Source organism: Hyla sarda, unplaced genomic scaffold (genome assembly GCF_029499605.1).
Source record: "Hyla sarda isolate aHylSar1 unplaced genomic scaffold, aHylSar1.hap1 scaffold_193, whole genome shotgun sequence".
NCBI classification, from domain to species: Eukaryota; Metazoa; Chordata; class Amphibia; order Anura; family Hylidae; genus Hyla; species Hyla sarda.
Window position 1 is genome coordinate 51726 of NW_026608585.1, and position 22221 is coordinate 73946.

At 46.4% G+C, this 22221-nt stretch overlaps 10 non-coding genes across 10 annotated transcripts; all 10 read right to left on the bottom strand.

Moving 5' to 3' along the window:
- Positions 1-512: 512 nt before the first annotated feature.
- LOC130316409 (U2 spliceosomal RNA) lies at positions 513-703 on the bottom strand. The gene has a single exon (XR_008863745.1). It is a non-coding gene; the product is annotated as a U2 spliceosomal RNA (small nuclear RNA).
- Positions 704-2789: 2086 nt separating this feature from the next.
- Positions 2790-2980, bottom strand: LOC130316400 (U2 spliceosomal RNA). Its single transcript, XR_008863736.1, has one exon. It is a non-coding gene; the product is annotated as a U2 spliceosomal RNA (small nuclear RNA).
- Positions 2981-5069: 2089 nt separating this feature from the next.
- Positions 5070-5260, bottom strand: LOC130316412 (U2 spliceosomal RNA). The gene has a single exon (XR_008863747.1). It is a non-coding gene; the product is annotated as a U2 spliceosomal RNA (small nuclear RNA).
- Positions 5261-7353: 2093 nt separating this feature from the next.
- LOC130316424 (U2 spliceosomal RNA) lies at positions 7354-7544 on the bottom strand. Its single transcript, XR_008863758.1, has one exon. It is a non-coding gene; the product is annotated as a U2 spliceosomal RNA (small nuclear RNA).
- Positions 7545-9644: 2100 nt separating this feature from the next.
- LOC130316436 (U2 spliceosomal RNA) lies at positions 9645-9835 on the bottom strand. The gene has a single exon (XR_008863766.1). It is a non-coding gene; the product is annotated as a U2 spliceosomal RNA (small nuclear RNA).
- Positions 9836-11926: 2091 nt separating this feature from the next.
- LOC130316448 (U2 spliceosomal RNA) lies at positions 11927-12117 on the bottom strand. Its single transcript, XR_008863771.1, has one exon. It is a non-coding gene; the product is annotated as a U2 spliceosomal RNA (small nuclear RNA).
- Positions 12118-14206: 2089 nt separating this feature from the next.
- Positions 14207-14397, bottom strand: LOC130316452 (U2 spliceosomal RNA). The gene has a single exon (XR_008863772.1). It is a non-coding gene; the product is annotated as a U2 spliceosomal RNA (small nuclear RNA).
- Positions 14398-16500: 2103 nt separating this feature from the next.
- On the bottom strand, positions 16501-16691 carry LOC130316453 (U2 spliceosomal RNA). The gene has a single exon (XR_008863773.1). It is a non-coding gene; the product is annotated as a U2 spliceosomal RNA (small nuclear RNA).
- Positions 16692-18753: 2062 nt separating this feature from the next.
- Positions 18754-18944, bottom strand: LOC130316455 (U2 spliceosomal RNA). The gene has a single exon (XR_008863774.1). It is a non-coding gene; the product is annotated as a U2 spliceosomal RNA (small nuclear RNA).
- A 2098-nt stretch (positions 18945-21042) lies between these two features.
- LOC130316456 (U2 spliceosomal RNA) lies at positions 21043-21233 on the bottom strand. The gene has a single exon (XR_008863775.1). It is a non-coding gene; the product is annotated as a U2 spliceosomal RNA (small nuclear RNA).
- Positions 21234-22221: the final 988 nt, after the last annotated feature.

Below are 22221 nucleotides of genomic sequence, written 5' to 3' on the forward strand. Positions count from 1 at the left end.
ACAGCAATGACACACCTGTGTGAACAGCCAGGAGACCCCCCCCCCCCCCATGTTATGTTACATAGTTACATAGTTAGTACGGTCGAAAAAAGACATATGTCCATCACGTTCAACCAGGGAATTAAGGGGTAGGGGTGTGGCGCGATATTGGGGAAGGGATGAGATTTTATATTTCTTCATAAGCATTAATCTTATTTTGTCAATTAGGAACATTCAGCACCCACCCGCTATCAAGGCAGCTGCCTATCATGTCATGCCCTACCTGCACAGGTGTGCTGGCTACTCAAATGATCCAATTAAGGAGGCCATTTAGTCAGCAGCAGCAGAAGTCCTGTGCCTGGACGCTCCAACAGGGGCCAGACACAAGCAGAAGCAGAAGCAGCAGAAGCAGCAGCAGCACCACCTTTTGTTTTTTGGCTGCAGCAGCAGCAAGGCCCACAGGGCTGGCTAGCTGGCTAGCCAGCAAGCAGGTAGCAATGAAAGTAGGAATCTTTCTTTTTAACCCTGTAAGGGGGTGGTGCACTGTACCCGAAGATACTGCCATATCGGGTCAATGCATAGGGCGACGGAAGCAAGCTTCGAAATCGGCCCCCGTTCTCAAAAATCCATTTAATATATGGTCCCCAGATAGGGGACGTATCAGATATTAAACTGATAAGAACAGTTACTACACTTGATCTTAGCCAAAAGGCCGAGAAGCGATAACCGTGAAAGGGGCGGGCCCAACAAGGTCCCCTTCATGGGCACTATCACTGCTTGCTGTCAGGGAGGCTGCCAGACAATTTTCCATGCACACTCTGGGCTGGGGGGCAGTCAACCACCAGTACACACAGCAGAACCTAAACCCATACCATTATTGCTAAGCAGCAAGACAGGGGCCCATTGCACTCCCACGGGGCCTTTTTAAATGCAATCCATAACCCGGATTTGCCAGGAACCCTTCTTACTCCTCCTACTTGCATGTGACACTGGGCTTAGGATCTGCATAGGAAACACACACACAAGCACACACCTACCTTTGTTGCCTGCAGATGCCTCCTTGGCTGTCCCCAAACGGTATCAAACCAACACCCACGGGAAGCTGTAAGCATAGAGGACATGCCTGCACCCCATTGGACTTACCTGTGTGGGTTAAATCCGGGTTATTTGACAACCTATGGCGGTGATGGTTCTGCTCAGGCAGAGCAGTGCTGATGCTCCTCATAAAGCTGTCGCTGCTGTGAAGGTTCTAGGTGACATCACAAATCCCTTTGGTTACATACACAACAAAGCTGGGTTGTTGTTGTTTACACTCTGCAAGGCCTGTGGAAGTGAGTGACATCATAGCACTGTAGTTCTGAGGGTTCAAGATGGATGCAACAATCTCCTGTTGCTTCTATGAAGGCCGTAATAGACGACATCACCAAACAGCTCCATAGTCACATACACAGCAAAGGAGAGATGTTGTTTACACCTAGTGATGTCAGTGGTATTGAGTGACATCACAGCACAGTGCTAAGGCTCCTGGGCCTGGACACAGCAGCGGCTGCAATATCTCAACGGAGAATACGTTTATATCTATGTGTGTGTGTGCGCATATATATATATATATATATATATATATATATATATATATATTTTTCCGCCGAAATCACTTTTAAACCCATTTCCACCTTTTTTTCCCTTCTCTTCCTCTTACTTTTTTTTCACGTTTTTTTACGTTTTTCTCCTTTTCGCCTCTTTTCTGGGCGTATTATTCTTCTTTTTCTTCTTTTTTTTCGTCTAATGCATACCCCATCAGTGCAGCAATGCTTATTCAATACCGCCAGCAGATGGAGACACTGGGGGATAATTTTCTAAGGATTTATACTGATTTTTCCTGTCTGAATTTGTCGCACAGAAAGTTGCAGGCCAAATATGTGTGACATTTCTGCGACTTTAGCTTCTAGAGCATTTTTACAACATTATACATAGGTGCTGAATACATAAAAAGCGACTGTTCAGCGACAGACAAGTCGCATCGGCTGAAAGTAGGCCAGAATGTCAGTCCATGTTGGAGCAGGTTTAGATACAGTCTAAAGCATAGATCTCAAAGTCTGTGCACAGAATTTAGCAAGGGCCTCGCACCTTCTGATGCATCAGGTAGGTGCACAATAGCATAGCCTAACCCTCTGTACTTTGGTCTATATTGATGCGGGACATAGACAGCCAGCTGATGACCAATCCATTAGTGCAATGGATGGCTGGAAGCATTTGTCTTTGCCTTTGCAATACCACAGAAGCAATGCATGGTCAATGTACAGCAATGACACACCTGTGTGAACAGCCAGGAGACCCCCCCCCCCCCCCCCCCATGTTATGTTACATAGTTACATAGTTAGTACGGTCGAAAAAAGACATATGTCCATCACGTTCAACCAGGGAATTAAGGGGTAGGGGTGTGGCGCGATATTGGGGAAGGGATGAGATTTTATATTTCTTCATAAGCATTAATCTTATTTTGTCAATTAGGAACATTCAGCACCCACCCGCTATCAAGGCAGCTGCCTATCATGTCATGCCCTACCTGCACAGGTGTGCTGGCTACTCAAATGATCCAATTAAGGAGGCCATTTAGTCAGCAGCAGCAGAAGTCCTGTGCCTGGACGCTCCAACAGGGGCCAGACACAAGCAGAAGCAGAAGCAGCAGAAGCAGCACCACCTTTTGTTTTTTGGCTGCAGCAGCAGCAAGGCCCACAGGGCTGGCTAGCTGGCTAGCCAGCAAGCAGGTAGCAATGAAAGTAGGAATCTTTCTTTTTAACCCTGTAAGGGGGTGGTGCACTGTACCCGAAGATACTGCCATATCGGGTCAATGCATAGGGCGACGGAAGCAAGCTTCGAAATCGGCCCCCGTTCTCAAAAATCCATTTAATATATGGTCCCCAGATAGGGGACGTATCAGATATTAAACTGATAAGAACAGATACTACACTTGATCTTAGCCAAAAGGCCGAGAAGCGATAACCGTGAAAGGGGCGGGCCCAACAAGGTCCCCTTCATGGGCACTTATCACTGCTTGCTGTCAGGGAGGCTGCCAGACAATTTTCCATGCACACTCTGGGCTGGGGGGCAGTCAACCACCAGTACACACAGCAGAACCTAAACCCATACCATTATTGCTAAGCAGCAAGACAGGGGCCCATTGCACTCCCACGGGGCCTTTTTAAATGCAATCCATAACCCGGATTTGCCAGGAACCCTTCTTACTCCTCCTACTTGCATGTGACACTGGGCTTAGGATCTGCATAGGAAACACACACACAAGCACACACCTACCTTTGTTGCCTGCAGATGCCTCCTTGGCTGTCCCCAAACGGTATCAAACCAACACCCACGGGAAGCTGTAAGCATAGAGGACATGCCTGCACCCCATTGGACTTACCTGTGTGGGTTAAATCCGGGTTATTTGACAACCTATGGCGGTGATGGTTCTGCTCAGGCAGAGCAGTGCTGATGCTCCTCATAAAGCTGTCGCTGCTGTGAAGGTTCTAGGTGACATCACAAATCCCTTTGGTTACATACACAACAAAGCTGGGTTGTTGTTGTTTACACTCTGCAAGGCCTGTGGAAGTGAGTGACATCATAGCACTGTAGTTCTGAGGGTTCAAGATGGATGCAACAATCTCCTGTTGCTTCTATGAAGGCCGTAATAGACGACATCACCAAACAGCTCCATAGTCACATACACAGCAAAGGAGAGATGTTGTTTACACCTAGTGATGTCAGTGGTATTGAGTGACATCACAGCACAGTGCTAAGGCTCCTGGGCCTGGACACAGCAGCGGCTGCAATATCTCAACGGAGAATACGTTTATATCTATGTGTGTGTGTGCGCATATATATATATATATATATATATATATATATATATATATATATTCTCCGCCGAAATCACTTTTAAACCCATTTCCACCTTTTTTTCCCTTCTCTTCCTCTTACTTTTTTTTCACGTTTTTTTACGTTTTTCTCCTTTTCGCCTCTTTTCTGGGCGTATTATTCTTCTTTTTCTTCTTTTTTTTCGTCTAATGCATACCCCATCAGTGCAGCAATGCTTATTCAATACCGCCAGCAGATGGAGACACTGGGGGATAATTTTCTAAGGATTTATACTGATTTTTCCTGTCTGAATTTGTCGCACAGAAAGTTGCAGGCCAAATATGTGTGACATTTCTGCGACTTTAGCTTCTAGAGCATTTTTACAACATTATACATAGGTGCTGAATACATAAAAAGCGACTGTTCAGCGACAGACAAGTCGCATCGGCTGAAAGTAGGCCAGAATGTCAGTCCATGTTGGAGCAGGTTTAGATACAGTCTAAAGCATAGATCTCAAAGTCTGTGCACAGAATTTAGCAAGGGCCTCGCACCTTCTGATGCATCAGGTAGGTGCACAATAGCATAGCCTAACCCTCTGTACTTTGGTCTATATTGATGCGGGACATAGACAGCCAGCTGATGACCAATCCATTAGTGCAATGGATGGCTGGAAGCATTTGTCTTTGCCTTTGCAATACCACAGAAGCAATGCATGGTCAATGTACAGCAATGACACACCTGTGTGAACAGCCAGGAGACCCCCCCCCCCCCCATGTTATGTTACATAGTTACATAGTTAGTACGGTCGAAAAAAGACATATGTCCATCACGTTCAACCAGGGAATTAAGGGGTAGGGGTGTGGCGCGATATTGGGGAAGGGATGAGATTTTATATTTCTTCATAAGCATTAATCTTATTTTGTCAATTAGGAACATTCAGCACCCACCCGCTATCAAGGCAGCTGCCTATCATGTCATGCCCTACCTGCACAGGTGTGCTGGCTACTCAAATGATCCAATTAAGGAGGCCATTTAGTCAGCAGCAGCAGAAGTCCTGTGCCTGGACGCTCCAACAGGGGCCAGACACAAGCAGAAGCAGAAGCAGCAGAAGCAGCAGCAGCACCACCTTTTGTTTTTTGGCTGCAGCAGCAGCAAGGCCCACAGGGCTGGCTAGCTGGCTAGCCAGCAAGCAGGTAGCAATGAAAGTAGGAATCTTTCTTTTTAACCCTGTAAGGGGGTGGTGCACTGTACCCGAAGATACTGCCATATCGGGTCAATGCATAGGGCGACGGAAGCAAGCTTCGAAATCGGCCCCCGTTCTCAAAAATCCATTTAATATATGGTCCCCAGATAGGGGACGTATCAGATATTAAACTGATAAGAACAGATACTACACTTGATCTTAGCCAAAAGGCCGAGAAGCGATAACCGTGAAAGGGGCGGGCCCAACAAGGTCCCCTTCATGGGCACTATCACTGCTTGCTGTCAGGGAGGCTGCCAGACAATTTTCCATGCACACTCTGGGCTGGGGGGCAGTCAACCACCAGTACACACAGCAGAACCTAAACCCATACCATTATTGCTAAGCAGCAAGACAGGGGCCCATTGCACTCCCACGGGGCCTTTTTAAATGCAATCCATAACCCGGATTTGCCAGGAACCCTTCTTACTCCTCCTACTTGCATGTGACACTGGGCTTAGGATCTGCATAGGAAACACACACACAAGCACACACCTACCTTTGTTGCCTGCAGATGCCTCCTTGGCTGTCCCCAAACGGTATCAAACCAACACCCACGGGAAGCTGTAAGCATAGAGGACATGCCTGCACCCCATTGGACTTACCTGTGTGGGTTAAATCCGGGTTATTTGACAACCTATGGCGGTGATGGTTCTGCTCAGGCAGAGCAGTGCTGATGCTCCTCATAAAGCTGTCGCTGCTGTGAAGGTTCTAGGTGACATCACAAATCCCTTTGGTTACATACACAACAAAGCTGGGTTGTTGTTGTTTACACTCTGCAAGGCCTGTGGAAGTGAGTGACATCATAGCACTGTAGTTCTGAGGGTTCAAGATGGATGCAACAATCTCCTGTTGCTTCTATGAAGGCCGTAATAGACGACATCACCAAACAGCTCCATAGTCACATACACAGCAAAGGAGAGATGTTGTTTACACCTAGTGATGTCAGTGGTATTGAGTGACATCACAGCACAGTGCTAAGGCTCCTGGGCCTGGACACAGCAGCGGCTGCAATATCTCAACGGAGAATACGTTTATATCTATGTGTGTGTGTGCGCATATATATATATATATATATATATATATATATATATATATATATATTTCTCCGCCGAAATCACTTTTAAACCCATTTCCACCTTTTTTTCCCTTCTCTTCCTCTTACTTTTTTTTCACGTTTTTTTACGTTTTTCTCCTTTTCGCCTCTTTTCTGGGCGTATTATTCTTCTTTTTCTTCTTTTTTTTCGTCTAATGCATACCCCATCAGTGCAGCAATGCTTATTCAATACCGCCAGCAGATGGAGACACTGGGGGATAATTTTCTAAGGATTTATACTGATTTTTCCTGTCTGAATTTGTCGCACAGAAAGTTGCAGGCCAAATATGTGTGACATTTCTGCGACTTTAGCTTCTAGAGCATTTTTACAACATTATACATAGGTGCTGAATACATAAAAAGCGACTGTTCAGCGACAGACAAGTCGCATCGGCTGAAAGTAGGCCAGAATGTCAGTCCATGTTGGAGCAGGTTTAGATACAGTCTAAAGCATAGATCTCAAAGTCTGTGCACAGAATTTAGCAAGGGCCTCGCACCTTCTGATGCATCAGGTAGGTGCACAATAGCATAGCCTAACCCTCTGTACTTTGGTCTATATTGATGCGGGACATAGACAGCCAGCTGATGACCAATCCATTAGTGCAATGGATGGCTGGAAGCATTTGTCTTTGCCTTTGCAATACCACAGAAGCAATGCATGGTCAATGTACAGCAATGACACACCTGTGTGAACAGCCAGGAGACCCCCCCCCCCCCCCCATGTTATGTTACATAGTTACATAGTTAGTACGGTCGAAAAAAGACATATGTCCATCACGTTCAACCAGGGAATTAAGGGGTAGGGGTGTGGCGCGATATTGGGGAAGGGATGAGATTTTATATTTCTTCATAAGCATTAATCTTATTTTGTCAATTAGGAACATTCAGCACCCACCCGCTATCAAGGCAGCTGCCTATCATGTCATGCCCTACCTGCACAGGTGTGCTGGCTACTCAAATGATCCAATTAAGGAGGCCATTTAGTCAGCAGCAGCAGAAGTCCTGTGCCTGGACGCTCCAACAGGGGCCAGACACAAGCAGAAGCAGAAGCAGCAGAAGCAGCAGCAGCACCACCTTTTGTTTTTTGGCTGCAGCAGCAGCAAGGCCCACAGGGCTGGCTAGCTGGCTAGCCAGCAAGCAGGTAGCAATGAAAGTAGGAATCTTTCTTTTTAACCCTGTAAGGGGGTGGTGCACTGTACCCGAAGATACTGCCATATCGGGTCAATGCATAGGGCGACGGAAGCAAGCTTCGAAATCGGCCCCCGTTCTCAAAAATCCATTTAATATATGGTCCCCAGATAGGGGACGTATCAGATATTAAACTGATAAGAACAGATACTACACTTGATCTTAGCCAAAAGGCCGAGAAGCGATAACCGTGAAAGGGGCGGGCCCAACAAGGTCCCCTTCATGGGCACTATCACTGCTTGCTGTCAGGGAGGCTGCCAGACAATTTTCCATGCACACTCTGGGCTGGGGGGCAGTCAACCACCAGTACACACAGCAGAACCTAAACCCATACCATTATTGCTAAGCAGCAAGACAGGGGCCCATTGCACTCCCACGGGGCCTTTTTAAATGCAATCCATAACCCGGATTTGCCAGGAACCCTTCTTACTCCTCCTACTTGCATGTGACACTGGGCTTAGGATCTGCATAGGAAACACACACACAAGCACACACCTACCTTTGTTGCCTGCAGATGCCTCCTTGGCTGTCCCCAAACGGTATCAAACCAACACCCACGGGAAGCTGTAAGCATAGAGGACATGCCTGCACCCCATTGGACTTACCTGTGTGGGTTAAATCCGGGTTATTTGACAACCTATGGCGGTGATGGTTCTGCTCAGGCAGAGCAGTGCTGATGCTCCTCATAAAGCTGTCGCTGCTGTGAAGGTTCTAGGTGACATCACAAATCCCTTTGGTTACATACACAACAAAGCTGGGTTGTTGTTGTTTACACTCTGCAAGGCCTGTGGAAGTGAGTGACATCATAGCACTGTAGTTCTGAGGGTTCAAGATGGATGCAACAATCTCCTGTTGCTTCTATGAAGGCCGTAATAGACGACATCACCAAACAGCTCCATAGTCACATACACAGCAAAGGAGAGATGTTGTTTACACCTAGTGATGTCAGTGGTATTGAGTGACATCACAGCACAGTGCTAAGGCTCCTGGGCCTGGACACAGCAGCGGCTGCAATATCTCAACGGAGAATACGTTTATATCTATGTGTGTGTGTGCGCATATATATATATATATATATATATATATATATATATATATATATATTTCTCCGCCGAAATCACTTTTAAACCCATTTCCACCTTTTTTTCCCTTCTCTTCCTCTTACTTTTTTTTCACGTTTTTTTACGTTTTTCTCCTTTTCGCCTCTTTTCTGGGCGTATTATTCTTCTTTTTCTTCTTTTTTTTCGTCTAATGCATACCCCATCAGTGCAGCAATGCTTATTCAATACCGCCAGCAGATGGAGACACTGGGGGATAATTTTCTAAGGATTTATACTGATTTTTCCTGTCTGAATTTGTCGCACAGAAAGTTGCAGGCCAAATATGTGTGACATTTCTGCGACTTTAGCTTCTAGAGCATTTTTACAACATTATACATAGGTGCTGAATACATAAAAAGCGACTGTTCAGCGACAGACAAGTCGCATCGGCTGAAAGTAGGCCAGAATGTCAGTCCATGTTGGAGCAGGTTTAGATACAGTCTAAAGCATAGATCTCAAAGTCTGTGCACAGAATTTAGCAAGGGCCTCGCACCTTCTGATGCATCAGGTAGGTGCACAATAGCATAGCCTAACCCTCTGTACTTTGGTCTATATTGATGCGGGACATAGACAGCCAGCTGATGACCAATCCATTAGTGCAATGGATGGCTGGAAGCATTTGTCTTTGCCTTTGCAATACCACAGAAGCAATGCATGGTCAATGTACAGCAATGACACACCTGTGTGAACAGCCAGGAGACCCCCCCCCCCCCCCCCATGTTATGTTACATAGTTACATAGTTAGTACGGTCGAAAAAAGACATATGTCCATCACGTTCAACCAGGGAATTAAGGGGTAGGGGTGTGGCGCGATATTGGGGAAGGGATGAGATTTTATATTTCTTCATAAGCATTAATCTTATTTTGTCAATTAGGAACATTCAGCACCCACCCGCTATCAAGGCAGCTGCCTATCATGTCATGCCCTACCTGCACAGGTGTGCTGGCTACTCAAATGATCCAATTAAGGAGGCCATTTAGTCAGCAGCAGCAGAAGTCCTGTGCCTGGACGCTCCAACAGGGGCCAGACACAAGCAGAAGCAGAAGCAGAAGCAGCAGAAGCAGCAGCAGCACCACCTTTTGTTTTTTGGCTGCAGCAGCAGCAAGGCCCACAGGGCTGGCTAGCTGGCTAGCCAGCAAGCAGGTAGCAATGAAAGTAGGAATCTTTCTTTTTAACCCTGTAAGGGGGTGGTGCACTGTACCCGAAGATACTGCCATATCGGGTCAATGCATAGGGCGACGGAAGCAAGCTTCGAAATCGGCCCCCGTTCTCAAAAATCCATTTAATATATGGTCCCCAGATAGGGGACGTATCAGATATTAAACTGATAAGAACAGATACTACACTTGATCTTAGCCAAAAGGCCGAGAAGCGATAACCGTGAAAGGGGCGGGCCCAACAAGGTCCCCTTCATGGGCACTATCACTGCTTGCTGTCAGGGAGGCTGCCAGACAATTTTCCATGCACACTCTGGGCTGGGGGGCAGTCAACCACCAGTACACACAGCAGAACCTAAACCCATACCATTATTGCTAAGCAGCAAGACAGGGGCCCATTGCACTCCCACGGGGCCTTTTTAAATGCAATCCATAACCCGGATTTGCCAGGAACCCTTCTTACTCCTCCTACTTGCATGTGACACTGGGCTTAGGATCTGCATAGGAAACACACACACAAGCACACACCTACCTTTGTTGCCTGCAGATGCCTCCTTGGCTGTCCCCAAACGGTATCAAACCAACACCCACGGGAAGCTGTAAGCATAGAGGACATGCCTGCACCCCATTGGACTTACCTGTGTGGGTTAAATCCGGGTTATTTGACAACCTATGGCGGTGATGGTTCTGCTCAGGCAGAGCAGTGCTGATGCTCCTCATAAAGCTGTCGCTGCTGTGAAGGTTCTAGGTGACATCACAAATCCCTTTGGTTACATACACAACAAAGCTGGGTTGTTGTTGTTTACACTCTGCAAGGCCTGTGGAAGTGAGTGACATCATAGCACTGTAGTTCTGAGGGTTCAAGATGGATGCAACAATCTCCTGTTGCTTCTATGAAGGCCGTAATAGACGACATCACCAAACAGCTCCATAGTCACATACACAGCAAAGGAGAGATGTTGTTTACACCTAGTGATGTCAGTGGTATTGAGTGACATCACAGCACAGTGCTAAGGCTCCTGGGCCTGGACACAGCAGCGGCTGCAATATCTCAACGGAGAATACGTTTATATCTATGTGTGTGTGTGCGCATATATATATATATATATATATATATATATATATATATATATATATCTCCGCCGAAATCACTTTTAAACCCATTTCCACCTTTTTTTCCCTTCTCTTCCTCTTACTTTTTTTTCACGTTTTTTTACGTTTTTCTCCTTTTCGCCTCTTTTCTGGGCGTATTATTCTTCTTTTTCTTCTTTTTTTTCGTCTAATGCATACCCCATCAGTGCAGCAATGCTTATTCAATACCGCCAGCAGATGGAGACACTGGGGGATAATTTTCTAAGGATTTATACTGATTTTTCCTGTCTGAATTTGTCGCACAGAAAGTTGCAGGCCAAATATGTGTGACATTTCTGCGACTTTAGCTTCTAGAGCATTTTTACAACATTATACATAGGTGCTGAATACATAAAAAGCGACTGTTCAGCGACAGACAAGTCGCATCGGCTGAAAGTAGGCCAGAATGTCAGTCCATGTTGGAGCAGGTTTAGATACAGTCTAAAGCATAGATCTCAAAGTCTGTGCACAGAATTTAGCAAGGGCCTCGCACCTTCTGATGCATCAGGTAGGTGCACAATAGCATAGCCTAACCCTCTGTACTTTGGTCTATATTGATGCGGGACATAGACAGCCAGCTGATGACCAATCCATTAGTGCAATGGATGGCTGGAAGCATTTGTCTTTGCCTTTGCAATACCACAGAAGCAATGCATGGTCAATGTACAGCAATGACACACCTGTGTGAACAGCCAGGAGACCCCCCCCCCCCCCCCATGTTATGTTACATAGTTACATAGTTAGTACGGTCGAAAAAAGACATATGTCCATCACGTTCAACCAGGGAATTAAGGGGTAGGGGTGTGGCGCGATATTGGGGAAGGGATGAGATTTTATATTTCTTCATAAGCATTAATCTTATTTTGTCAATTAGGAACATTCAGCACCCACCCGCTATCAAGGCAGCTGCCTATCATGTCATGCCCTACCTGCACAGGTGTGCTGGCTACTCAAATGATCCAATTAAGGAGGCCATTTAGTCAGCAGCAGTAGAAGTCCTGTGCCTGGACGCTCCAACAGGGGCCAGACACAAGCAGAAGCAGAAGCAGCAGAAGCAGCAGCAGCACCACCTTTTGTTTTTTGGCTGCAGCAGCAGCAAGGCCCACAGGGCTGGCTAGCTGGCTAGCCAGCAAGCAGGTAGCAATGAAAGTAGGAATCTTTCTTTTTAACCCTGTAAGGGGGTGGTGCACTGTACCCGAAGATACTGCCATATCGGGTCAATGCATAGGGCGACGGAAGCAAGCTTCGAAATCGGCCCCCGTTCTCAAAAATCCATTTAATATATGGTCCCCAGATAGGGGACGTATCAGATATTAAACTGATAAGAACAGATACTACACTTGATCTTAGCCAAAAGGCCGAGAAGCGATAACCGTGAAAGGGGCGGGCCCAACAAGGTCCCCTTCATGGGCACTATCACTGCTTGCTGTCAGGGAGGCTGCCAGACAATTTTCCATGCACACTCTGGGCTGGGGGGCAGTCAACCACCAGTACACACAGCAGAACCTAAACCCATACCATTATTGCTAAGCAGCAAGACAGGGGCCCATTGCACTCCCACGGGGCCTTTTTAAATGCAATCCATAACCCGGATTTGCCAGGAACCCTTCTTACTCCTCCTACTTGCATGTGACACTGGGCTTAGGATCTGCATAGGAAACACACACACAAGCACACACCTACCTTTGTTGCCTGCAGATGCCTCCTTGGCTGTCCCCAAACGGTATCAAACCAACACCCACGGGAAGCTGTAAGCATAGAGGACATGCCTGCACCCCATTGGACTTACCTGTGTGGGTTAAATCCGGGTTATTTGACAACCTATGGCGGTGATGGTTCTGCTCAGGCAGAGCAGTGCTGATGCTCCTCATAAAGCTGTCGCTGCTGTGAAGGTTCTAGGTGACATCACAAATCCCTTTGGTTACATACACAACAAAGCTGGGTTGTTGTTGTTTACACTCTGCAAGGCCTGTGGAAGTGAGTGACATCATAGCACTGTAGTTCTGAGGGTTCAAGATGGATGCAACAATCTCCTGTTGCTTCTATGAAGGCCGTAATAGACGACATCACCAAACAGCTCCATAGTCACATACACAGCAAAGGAGAGATGTTGTTTACACCTAGTGATGTCAGTGGTATTGAGTGACATCACAGCACAGTGCTAAGGCTCCTGGGCCTGGACACAGCAGCGGCTGCAATATCTCAACGGAGAATACGTTTATATCTATGTGTGTGTGTGCGCATATATATATATATATATATATATATATATATATATATATATATATTTCTCCGCCGAAATCACTTTTAAACCCATTTCCACCTTTTTTTCCCTTCTCTTCCTCTTACTTTTTTTTCACGTTTTTTTACGTTTTTCTCCTTTTCGCCTCTTTTCTGGGCGTATTATTCTTCTTTTTCTTCTTTTTTTTCGTCTAATGCATACCCCATCAGTGCAGCAATGCTTATTCAATACCGCCAGCAGATGGAGACACTGGGGGATAATTTTCTAAGGATTTATACTGATTTTTCCTGTCTGAATTTGTCGCACAGAAAGTTGCAGGCCAAATATGTGTGACATTTCTGCGACTTTAGCTTCTAGAGCATTTTTACAACATTATACATAGGTGCTGAATACATAAAAAGCGACTGTTCAGCGACAGACAAGTCGCATCGGCTGAAAGTAGGCCAGAATGTCAGTCCATGTTGGAGCAGGTTTAGATACAGTCTAAAGCATAGATCTCAAAGTCTGTGCACAGAATTTAGCAAGGGCCTCGCACCTTCTGATGCATCAGGTAGGTGCACAATAGCATAGCCTAACCCTCTGTACTTTGGTCTATATTGATGCGGGACATAGACAGCCAGCTGATGACCAATCCATTAGTGCAATGGATGGCTGGAAGCATTTGTCTTTGCCTTTGCAATACCACAGAAGCAATGCATGGTCAATGTACAGCAATGACACACCTGTGTGAACAGCCAGGAGACCCCCCCCCCCCCCCCCCATGTTATGTTACATAGTTACATAGTTAGTACGGTCGAAAAAAGACATATGTCCATCACGTTCAACCAGGGAATTAAGGGGTAGGGGTGTGGCGCGATATTGGGGAAGGGATGAGATTTTATATTTCTTCATAAGCATTAATCTTATTTTGTCAATTAGGAACATTCAGCACCCACCCGCTATCAAGGCAGCTGCCTATCATGTCATGCCCTACCTGCACAGGTGTGCTGGCTACTCAAATGATCCAATTAAGGAGGCCATTTAGTCAGCAGCAGCAGAAGTCCTGTGCCTGGACGCTCCAACAGGGGCCAGACACAAGCAGAAGCAGCAGAAGCAGCAGCAGCACCACCTTTTGTTTTTTGGCTGCAGCAGCAGCAAGGCCCACAGGGCTGGCTAGCTGGCTAGCCAGCAAGCAGGTAGCAATGAAAGTAGGAATCTTTCTTTTTAACCCTGTAAGGGGGTGGTGCACTGTACCCGAAGATACTGCCATATCGGGTCAATGCATAGGGCGACGGAAGCAAGCTTCGAAATCGGCCCCCGTTCTCAAAAATCCATTTAATATATGGTCCCCAGATAGGGGACGTATCAGATATTAAACTGATAAGAACAGATACTACACTTGATCTTAGCCAAAAGGCCGAGAAGCGATAACCGTGAAAGGGGCGGGCCCAACAAGGTCCCCTTCATGGGCACTATCACTGCTTGCTGTCAGGGAGGCTGCCAGACAATTTTCCATGCACACTCTGGGCTGGGGGGCAGTCAACCACCAGTACACACAGCAGAACCTAAACCCATACCATTATTGCTAAGCAGCAAGACAGGGGCCCATTGCACTCCCACGGGGCCTTTTTAAATGCAATCCATAACCCGGATTTGCCAGGAACCCTTCTTACTCCTCCTACTTGCATGTGACACTGGGCTTAGGATCTGCATAGGAAACACACACACAAGCACACACCTACCTTTGTTGCCTGCAGATGCCTCCTTGGCTGTCCCCAAACGGTATCAAACCAACACCCACGGGAAGCTGTAAGCATAGAGGACATGCCTGCACCCCATTGGACTTACCTGTGTGGGTTAAATCCGGGTTATTTGACAACCTATGGCGGTGATGGTTCTGCTCAGGCAGAGCAGTGCTGATGCTCCTCATAAAGCTGTCGCTGCTGTGAAGGTTCTAGGTGACATCACAAATCCCTTTGGTTACATACACAACAAAGCTGGGTTGTTGTTGTTTACACTCTGCAAGGCCTGTGGAAGTGAGTGACATCATAGCACTGTAGTTCTGAGGGTTCAAGATGGATGCAACAATCTCCTGTTGCTTCTATGAAGGCCGTAATAGACGACATCACCAAACAGCTCCATAGTCACATACACAGCAAAGGAGAGATGTTGTTTACACCTAGTGATGTCAGTGGTATTGAGTGACATCACAGCACAGTGCTAAGGCTCCTGGGCCTGGACACAGCAGCGGCTGCAATATCTCAACGGAGAATACGTTTATATCTATGTGTGTGTGTGCGCATATATATATATATATATATATATATATATATATATATATATATATATATATATATACTCCGCCGAAATCACTTTTAAACCCATTTCCACCTTTTTTTCCCTTCTCTTCCTCTTACTTTTTTTTCACGTTTTTTTACGTTTTTCTCCTTTTCGCCTCTTTTCTGGGCGTATTATTCTTCTTTTTCTTCTTTTTTTTCGTCTAATGCATACCCCATCAGTGCAGCAATGCTTATTCAATACCGCCAGCAGATGGAGACACTGGGGGATAATTTTCTAAGGATTTATACTGATTTTTCCTGTCTGAATTTGTCGCACAGAAAGTTGCAGGCCAAATATGTGTGACATTTCTGCGACTTTAGCTTCTAGAGCATTTTTACAACATTATACATAGGTGCTGAATACATAAAAAGCGACTGTTCAGCGACAGACAAGTCGCATCGGCTGAAAGTAGGCCAGAATGTCAGTCCATGTTGGAGCAGGTTTAGATACAGTCTAAAGCATAGATCTCAAAGTCTGTGCACAGAATTTAGCAAGGGCCTCGCACCTTCTGATGCATCAGGTAGGTGCACAATAGCATAGCCTAACCCTCTGTACTTTGGTCTATATTGATGCGGGACATAGACAGCCAGCTGATGACCAATCCATTAGTGCAATGGATGGCTGGAAGCATTTGTCTTTGCCTTTGCAATACCACAGAAGCAATGCATGGTCAATGTACAGCAATGACACACCTGTGTGAACAGCCAGGAGACCCCCCCCCCCCCCCCCATGTTATGTTACATAGTTACATAGTTAGTACGGTCGAAAAAAGACATATGTCCATCACGTTCAACCAGGGAATTAAGGGGTAGGGGTGTGGCGCGATATTGGGGAAGGGATGAGATTTTATATTTCTTCATAAGCATTAATCTTATTTTGTCAATTAGGAACATTCAGCACCCACCCGCTATCAAGGCAGCTGCCTATCATGTCATGCCCTACCTGCACAGGTGTGCTGGCTACTCAAATGATCCAATTAAGGAGGCCATTTAGTCAGCAGCAGCAGAAGTCCTGTGCCTGGACGCTCCAACAGGGGCCAGACACAAGCAGAAGCAGAAGCAGCAGAAGCAGCAGCAGCACCACCTTTTGTTTTTTGGCTGCAGCAGCAGCAAGGCCCACAGGGCTGGCTAGCTGGCTAGCCAGCAAGCAGGTAGCAATGAAAGTAGGAATCTTTCTTTTTAACCCTGTAAGGGGGTGGTGCACTGTACCCGAAGATACTGCCATATCGGGTCAATGCATAGGGCGACGGAAGCAAGCTTCGAAATCGGCCCCCGTTCTCAAAAATCCATTTAATATATGGTCCCCAGATAGGGGACGTATCAGATATTAAACTGATAAGAACAGATACTACACTTGATCTTAGCCAAAAGGCCGAGAAGCGATAACCGTGAAAGGGGCGGGCCCAACAAGGTCCCCTTCATGGGCACTATCACTGCTTGCTGTCAGGGAGGCTGCCAGACAATTTTCCATGCACACTCTGGGCTGGGGGGCAGTCAACCACCAGTACACACAGCAGAACCTAAACCCATACCATTATTGCTAAGCAGCAAGACAGGGGCCCATTGCACTCCCACGGGGCCTTTTTAAATGCAATCCATAACCCGGATTTGCCAGGAACCCTTCTTACTCCTCCTACTTGCATGTGACACTGGGCTTAGGATCTGCATAGGAAACACACACACAAGCACACACCTACCTTTGTTGCCTGCAGATGCCTCCTTGGCTGTCCCCAAACGGTATCAAACCAACACCCACGGGAAGCTGTAAGCATAGAGGACATGCCTGCACCCCATTGGACTTACCTGTGTGGGTTAAATCCGGGTTATTTGACAACCTATGGCGGTGATGGTTCTGCTCAGGCAGAGCAGTGCTGATGCTCCTCATAAAGCTGTCGCTGCTGTGAAGGTTCTAGGTGACATCACAAATCCCTTTGGTTACATACACAACAAAGCTGGGTTGTTGTTGTTTACACTCTGCAAGGCCTGTGGAAGTGAGTGACATCATAGCACTGTAGTTCTGAGGGTTCAAGATGGATGCAACAATCTCCTGTTGCTTCTATGAAGGCCGTAATAGACGACATCACCAAACAGCTCCATAGTCACATACACAGCAAAGGAGAGATGTTGTTTACACCTAGTGATGTCAGTGGTATTGAGTGACATCACAGCACAGTGCTAAGGCTCCTGGGCCTGGACACAGCAGCGGCTGCAATATCTCAACGGAGAATACGTTTATATCTATGTGTGTGTGTGCGCATATATATATATATATTTCTCCGCCGAAATCACTTTTAAACCCATTTCCACCTTTTTTTCCCTTCTCTTCCTCTTACTTTTTTTTCACGTTTTTTTACGTTTTTCTCCTTTTCGCCTCTTTTCTGGGCGTATTATTCTTCTTTTTCTTCTTTTTTTTCGTCTAATGCATACCCCATCAGTGCAGCAATGCTTATTCAATACCGCCAGCAGATGGAGACACTGGGGGATAATTTTCTAAGGATTTATACTGATTTTTCCTGTCTGAATTTGTCGCACAGAAAGTTGCAGGCCAAATATGTGTGACATTTCTGCGACTTTAGCTTCTAGAGCATTTTTACAACATTATACATAGGTGCTGAATACATAAAAAGCGACTGTTCAGCGACAGACAAGTCGCATCGGCTGAAAGTAGGCCAGAATGTCAGTCCATGTTGGAGCAGGTTTAGATACAGTCTAAAGCATAGATCTCAAAGTCTGTGCACAGAATTTAGCAAGGGCCTCGCACCTTCTGATGCATCAGGTAGGTGCACAATAGCATAGCCTAACCCTCTGTACTTTGGTCTATATTGATGCGGGACATAGACAGCCAGCTGATGACCAATCCATTAGTGCAATGGATGGCTGGAAGCATTTGTCTTTGCCTTTGCAATACCACAGAAGCAATGCATGGTCAATGTACAGCAATGACACACCTGTGTGAACAGCCAGGAGACCCCCCCCCCCCCCCATGTTATGTTACATAGTTACATAGTTAGTACGGTCGAAAAAAGACATATGTCCATCACGTTCAACCAGGGAATTAAGGGGTAGGGGTGTGGCGCGATATTGGGGAAGGGATGAGATTTTATATTTCTTCATAAGCATTAATCTTATTTTGTCAATTAGGAACATTCAGCACCCACCCGCTATCAAGGCAGCTGCCTATCATGTCATGCCCTACCTGCACAGGTGTGCTGGCTACTCAAATGATCCAATTAAGGAGGCCATTTAGTCAGCAGCAGCAGAAGTCCTGTGCCTGGACGCTCCAACAGGGGCCAGACACAAGCAGAAGCAGAAGCAGCAGAAGCAGCAGCAGCACCACCTTTTGTTTTTTGGCTGCAGCAGCAGCAAGGCCCACAGGGCTGGCTAGCTGGCTAGCCAGCAAGCAGGTAGCAATGAAAGTAGGAATCTTTCTTTTTAACCCTGTAAGGGGGTGGTGCACTGTACCCGAAGATACTGCCATATCGGGTCAATGCATAGGGCGACGGAAGCAAGCTTCGAAATCGGCCCCCGTTCTCAAAAATCCATTTAATATATGGTCCCCAGATAGGGGACGTATCAGATATTAAACTGATAAGAACAGATACTACACTTGATCTTAGCCAAAAGGCCGAGAAGCGATAACCGTGAAAGGGGCGGGCCCAACAAGGTCCCCTTCATGGGCACTATCACTGCTTGCTGTCAGGGAGGCTGCCAGACAATTTTCCATGCACACTCTGGGCTGGGGGGCAGTCAACCACCAGTACACACAGCAGAACCTAAACCCATACCATTATTGCTAAGCAGCAAGACAGGGGCCCATTGCACTCCCACGGGGCCTTTTTAAATGCAATCCATAACCCGGATTTGCCAGGAACCCTTCTTACTCCTCCTACTTGCATGTGACACTGGGCTTAGGATCTGCATAGGAAACACACACACAAGCACACACCTACCTTTGTTGCCTGCAGATGCCTCCTTGGCTGTCCCCAAACGGTATCAAACCAACACCCACGGGAAGCTGTAAGCATAGAGGACATGCCTGCACCCCATTGGACTTACCTGTGTGGGTTAAATCCGGGTTATTTGACAACCTATGGCGGTGATGGTTCTGCTCAGGCAGAGCAGTGCTGATGCTCCTCATAAAGCTGTCGCTGCTGTGAAGGTTCTAGGTGACATCACAAATCCCTTTGGTTACATACACAACAAAGCTGGGTTGTTGTTGTTTACACTCTGCAAGGCCTGTGGAAGTGAGTGACATCATAGCACTGTAGTTCTGAGGGTTCAAGATGGATGCAACAATCTCCTGTTGCTTCTATGAAGGCCGTAATAGACGACATCACCAAACAGCTCCATAGTCACATACACAGCAAAGGAGAGATGTTGTTTACACCTAGTGATGTCAGTGGTATTGAGTGACATCACAGCACAGTGCTAAGGCTCCTGGGCCTGGACACAGCAGCGGCTGCAATATCTCAACGGAGAATACGTTTATATCTATGTGTGTGTGTGCGCATATATATATATATATATATATATATATATATATATATATATATATATATTCTCCGCCGAAATCACTTTTAAACCCATTTCCACCTTTTTTTCCCTTCTCTTCCTCTTACTTTTTTTTCACGTTTTTTTACGTTTTTCTCCTTTTCGCCTCTTTTCTGGGCGTATTATTCTTCTTTTTCTTCTTTTTTTTCGTCTAATGCATACCCCATCAGTGCAGCAATGCTTATTCAATACCGCCAGCAGATGGAGACACTGGGGGATAATTTTCTAAGGATTTATACTGATTTTTCCTGTCTGAATTTGTCGCACAGAAAGTTGCAGGCCAAATATGTGTGACATTTCTGCGACTTTAGCTTCTAGAGCATTTTTACAACATTATACATAGGTGCTGAATACATAAAAAGCGACTGTTCAGCGACAGACAAGTCGCATCGGCTGAAAGTAGGCCAGAATGTCAGTCCATGTTGGAGCAGGTTTAGATACAGTCTAAAGCATAGATCTCAAAGTCTGTGCACAGAATTTAGCAAGGGCCTCGCACCTTCTGATGCATCAGGTAGGTGCACAATAGCATAGCCTAACCCTCTGTACTTTGGTCTATATTGATGCGGGACATAGACAGCCAGCTGATGACCAATCCATTAGTGCAATGGATGGCTGGAAGCATTTGTCTTTGCCTTTGCAATACCACAGAAGCAATGCATGGTCAATGTACAGCAATGACACACCTGTGTGAACAGCCAGGAGACCCCCCCCCCCCCCCCCCATGTTATGTTACATAGTTACATAGTTAGTACGGTCGAAAAAAGACATATGTCCATCACGTTCAACCAGGGAATTAAGGGGTAGGGGTGTGGCGCGATATTGGGGAAGGGATGAGATTTTATATTTCTTCATAAGCATTAATCTTATTTTGTCAATTAGGAACATTCAGCACCCACCCGCTATCAAGGCAGCTGCCTATCATGTCATGCCCTACCTGCACAGGTGTGCTGGCTACTCAAATGATCCAATTAAGGAGGCCATTTAGTCAGCAGCAGCAGAAGTCCTGTGCCTGGACGCTCCAACAGGGGCCAGACACAAGCAGAAGCAGAAGCAGCAGAAGCAGCAGCAGCACCACCTTTTGTTTTTTGGCTGCAGCAGCAGCAAGGCCCACAGGGCTGGCTAGCTGGCTAGCCAGCAAGCAGGTAGCAATGAAAGTAGGAATCTTTCTTTTTAACCCTGTAAGGGGGTGGTGCACTGTACCCGAAGATACTGCCATATCGGGTCAATGCATAGGGCGACGGAAGCAAGCTTCGAAATCGGCCCCCGTTCTCAAAAATCCATTTAATATATGGTCCCCAGATAGGGGACGTATCAGATATTAAACTGATAAGAACAGATACTACACTTGATCTTAGCCAAAAGGCCGAGAAGCGATAACCGTGAAAGGGGCGGGCCCAACAAGGTCCCCTTCATGGGCACTATCACTGCTTGCTGTCAGGGAGGCTGCCAGACAATTTTCCATGCACACTCTGGGCTGGGGGGCAGTCAACCACCAGTACACACAGCAGAACCTAAACCCATACCATTATTGCTAAGCAGCAAGACAGGGGCCCATTGCACTCCCACGGGGCCTTTTTAAATGCAATCCATAACCCGGATTTGCCAGGAACCCTTCTTACTCCTCCTACTTGCATGTGACACTGGGCTTAGGATCTGCATAGGAAACACACACACAAGCACACACCTACCTTTGTTGCCTGCAGATGCCTCCTTGGCTGTCCCCAAACGGTATCAAACCAACACCCACGGGAAGCTGTAAGCATAGAGGACATGCCTGCACCCCATTGGACTTACCTGTGTGGGTTAAATCCGGGTTATTTGACAACCTATGGCGGTGATGGTTCTGCTCAGGCAGAGCAGTGCTGATGCTCCTCATAAAGCTGTCGCTGCTGTGAAGGTTCTAGGTGACATCACAAATCCCTTTGGTTACATACACAACAAAGCTGGGTTGTTGTTGTTTACACTCTGCAAGGCCTGTGGAAGTGAGTGACATCATAGCACTGTAGTTCTGAGGGTTCAAGATGGATGCAACAATCTCCTGTTGCTTCTATGAAGGCCGTAATAGACGACATCACCAAACAGCTCCATAGTCACATACACAGCAAAGGAGAGATGTTGTTTACACCTAGTGATGTCAGTGGTATTGAGTGACATCACAGCACAGTGCTAAGGCTCCTGGGCCTGGACACAGCAGCGGCTGCAATATCTCAACGGAGAATACGTTTATATCTATGTGTGTGTGTGCGCATATATATATATATATATTTCTCCGCCGAAATCACTTTTAAACCCATTTCCACCTTTTTTTCCCTTCTCTTCCTCTTACTTTTTTTTCACGTTTTTTTACGTTTTTCTCCTTTTCG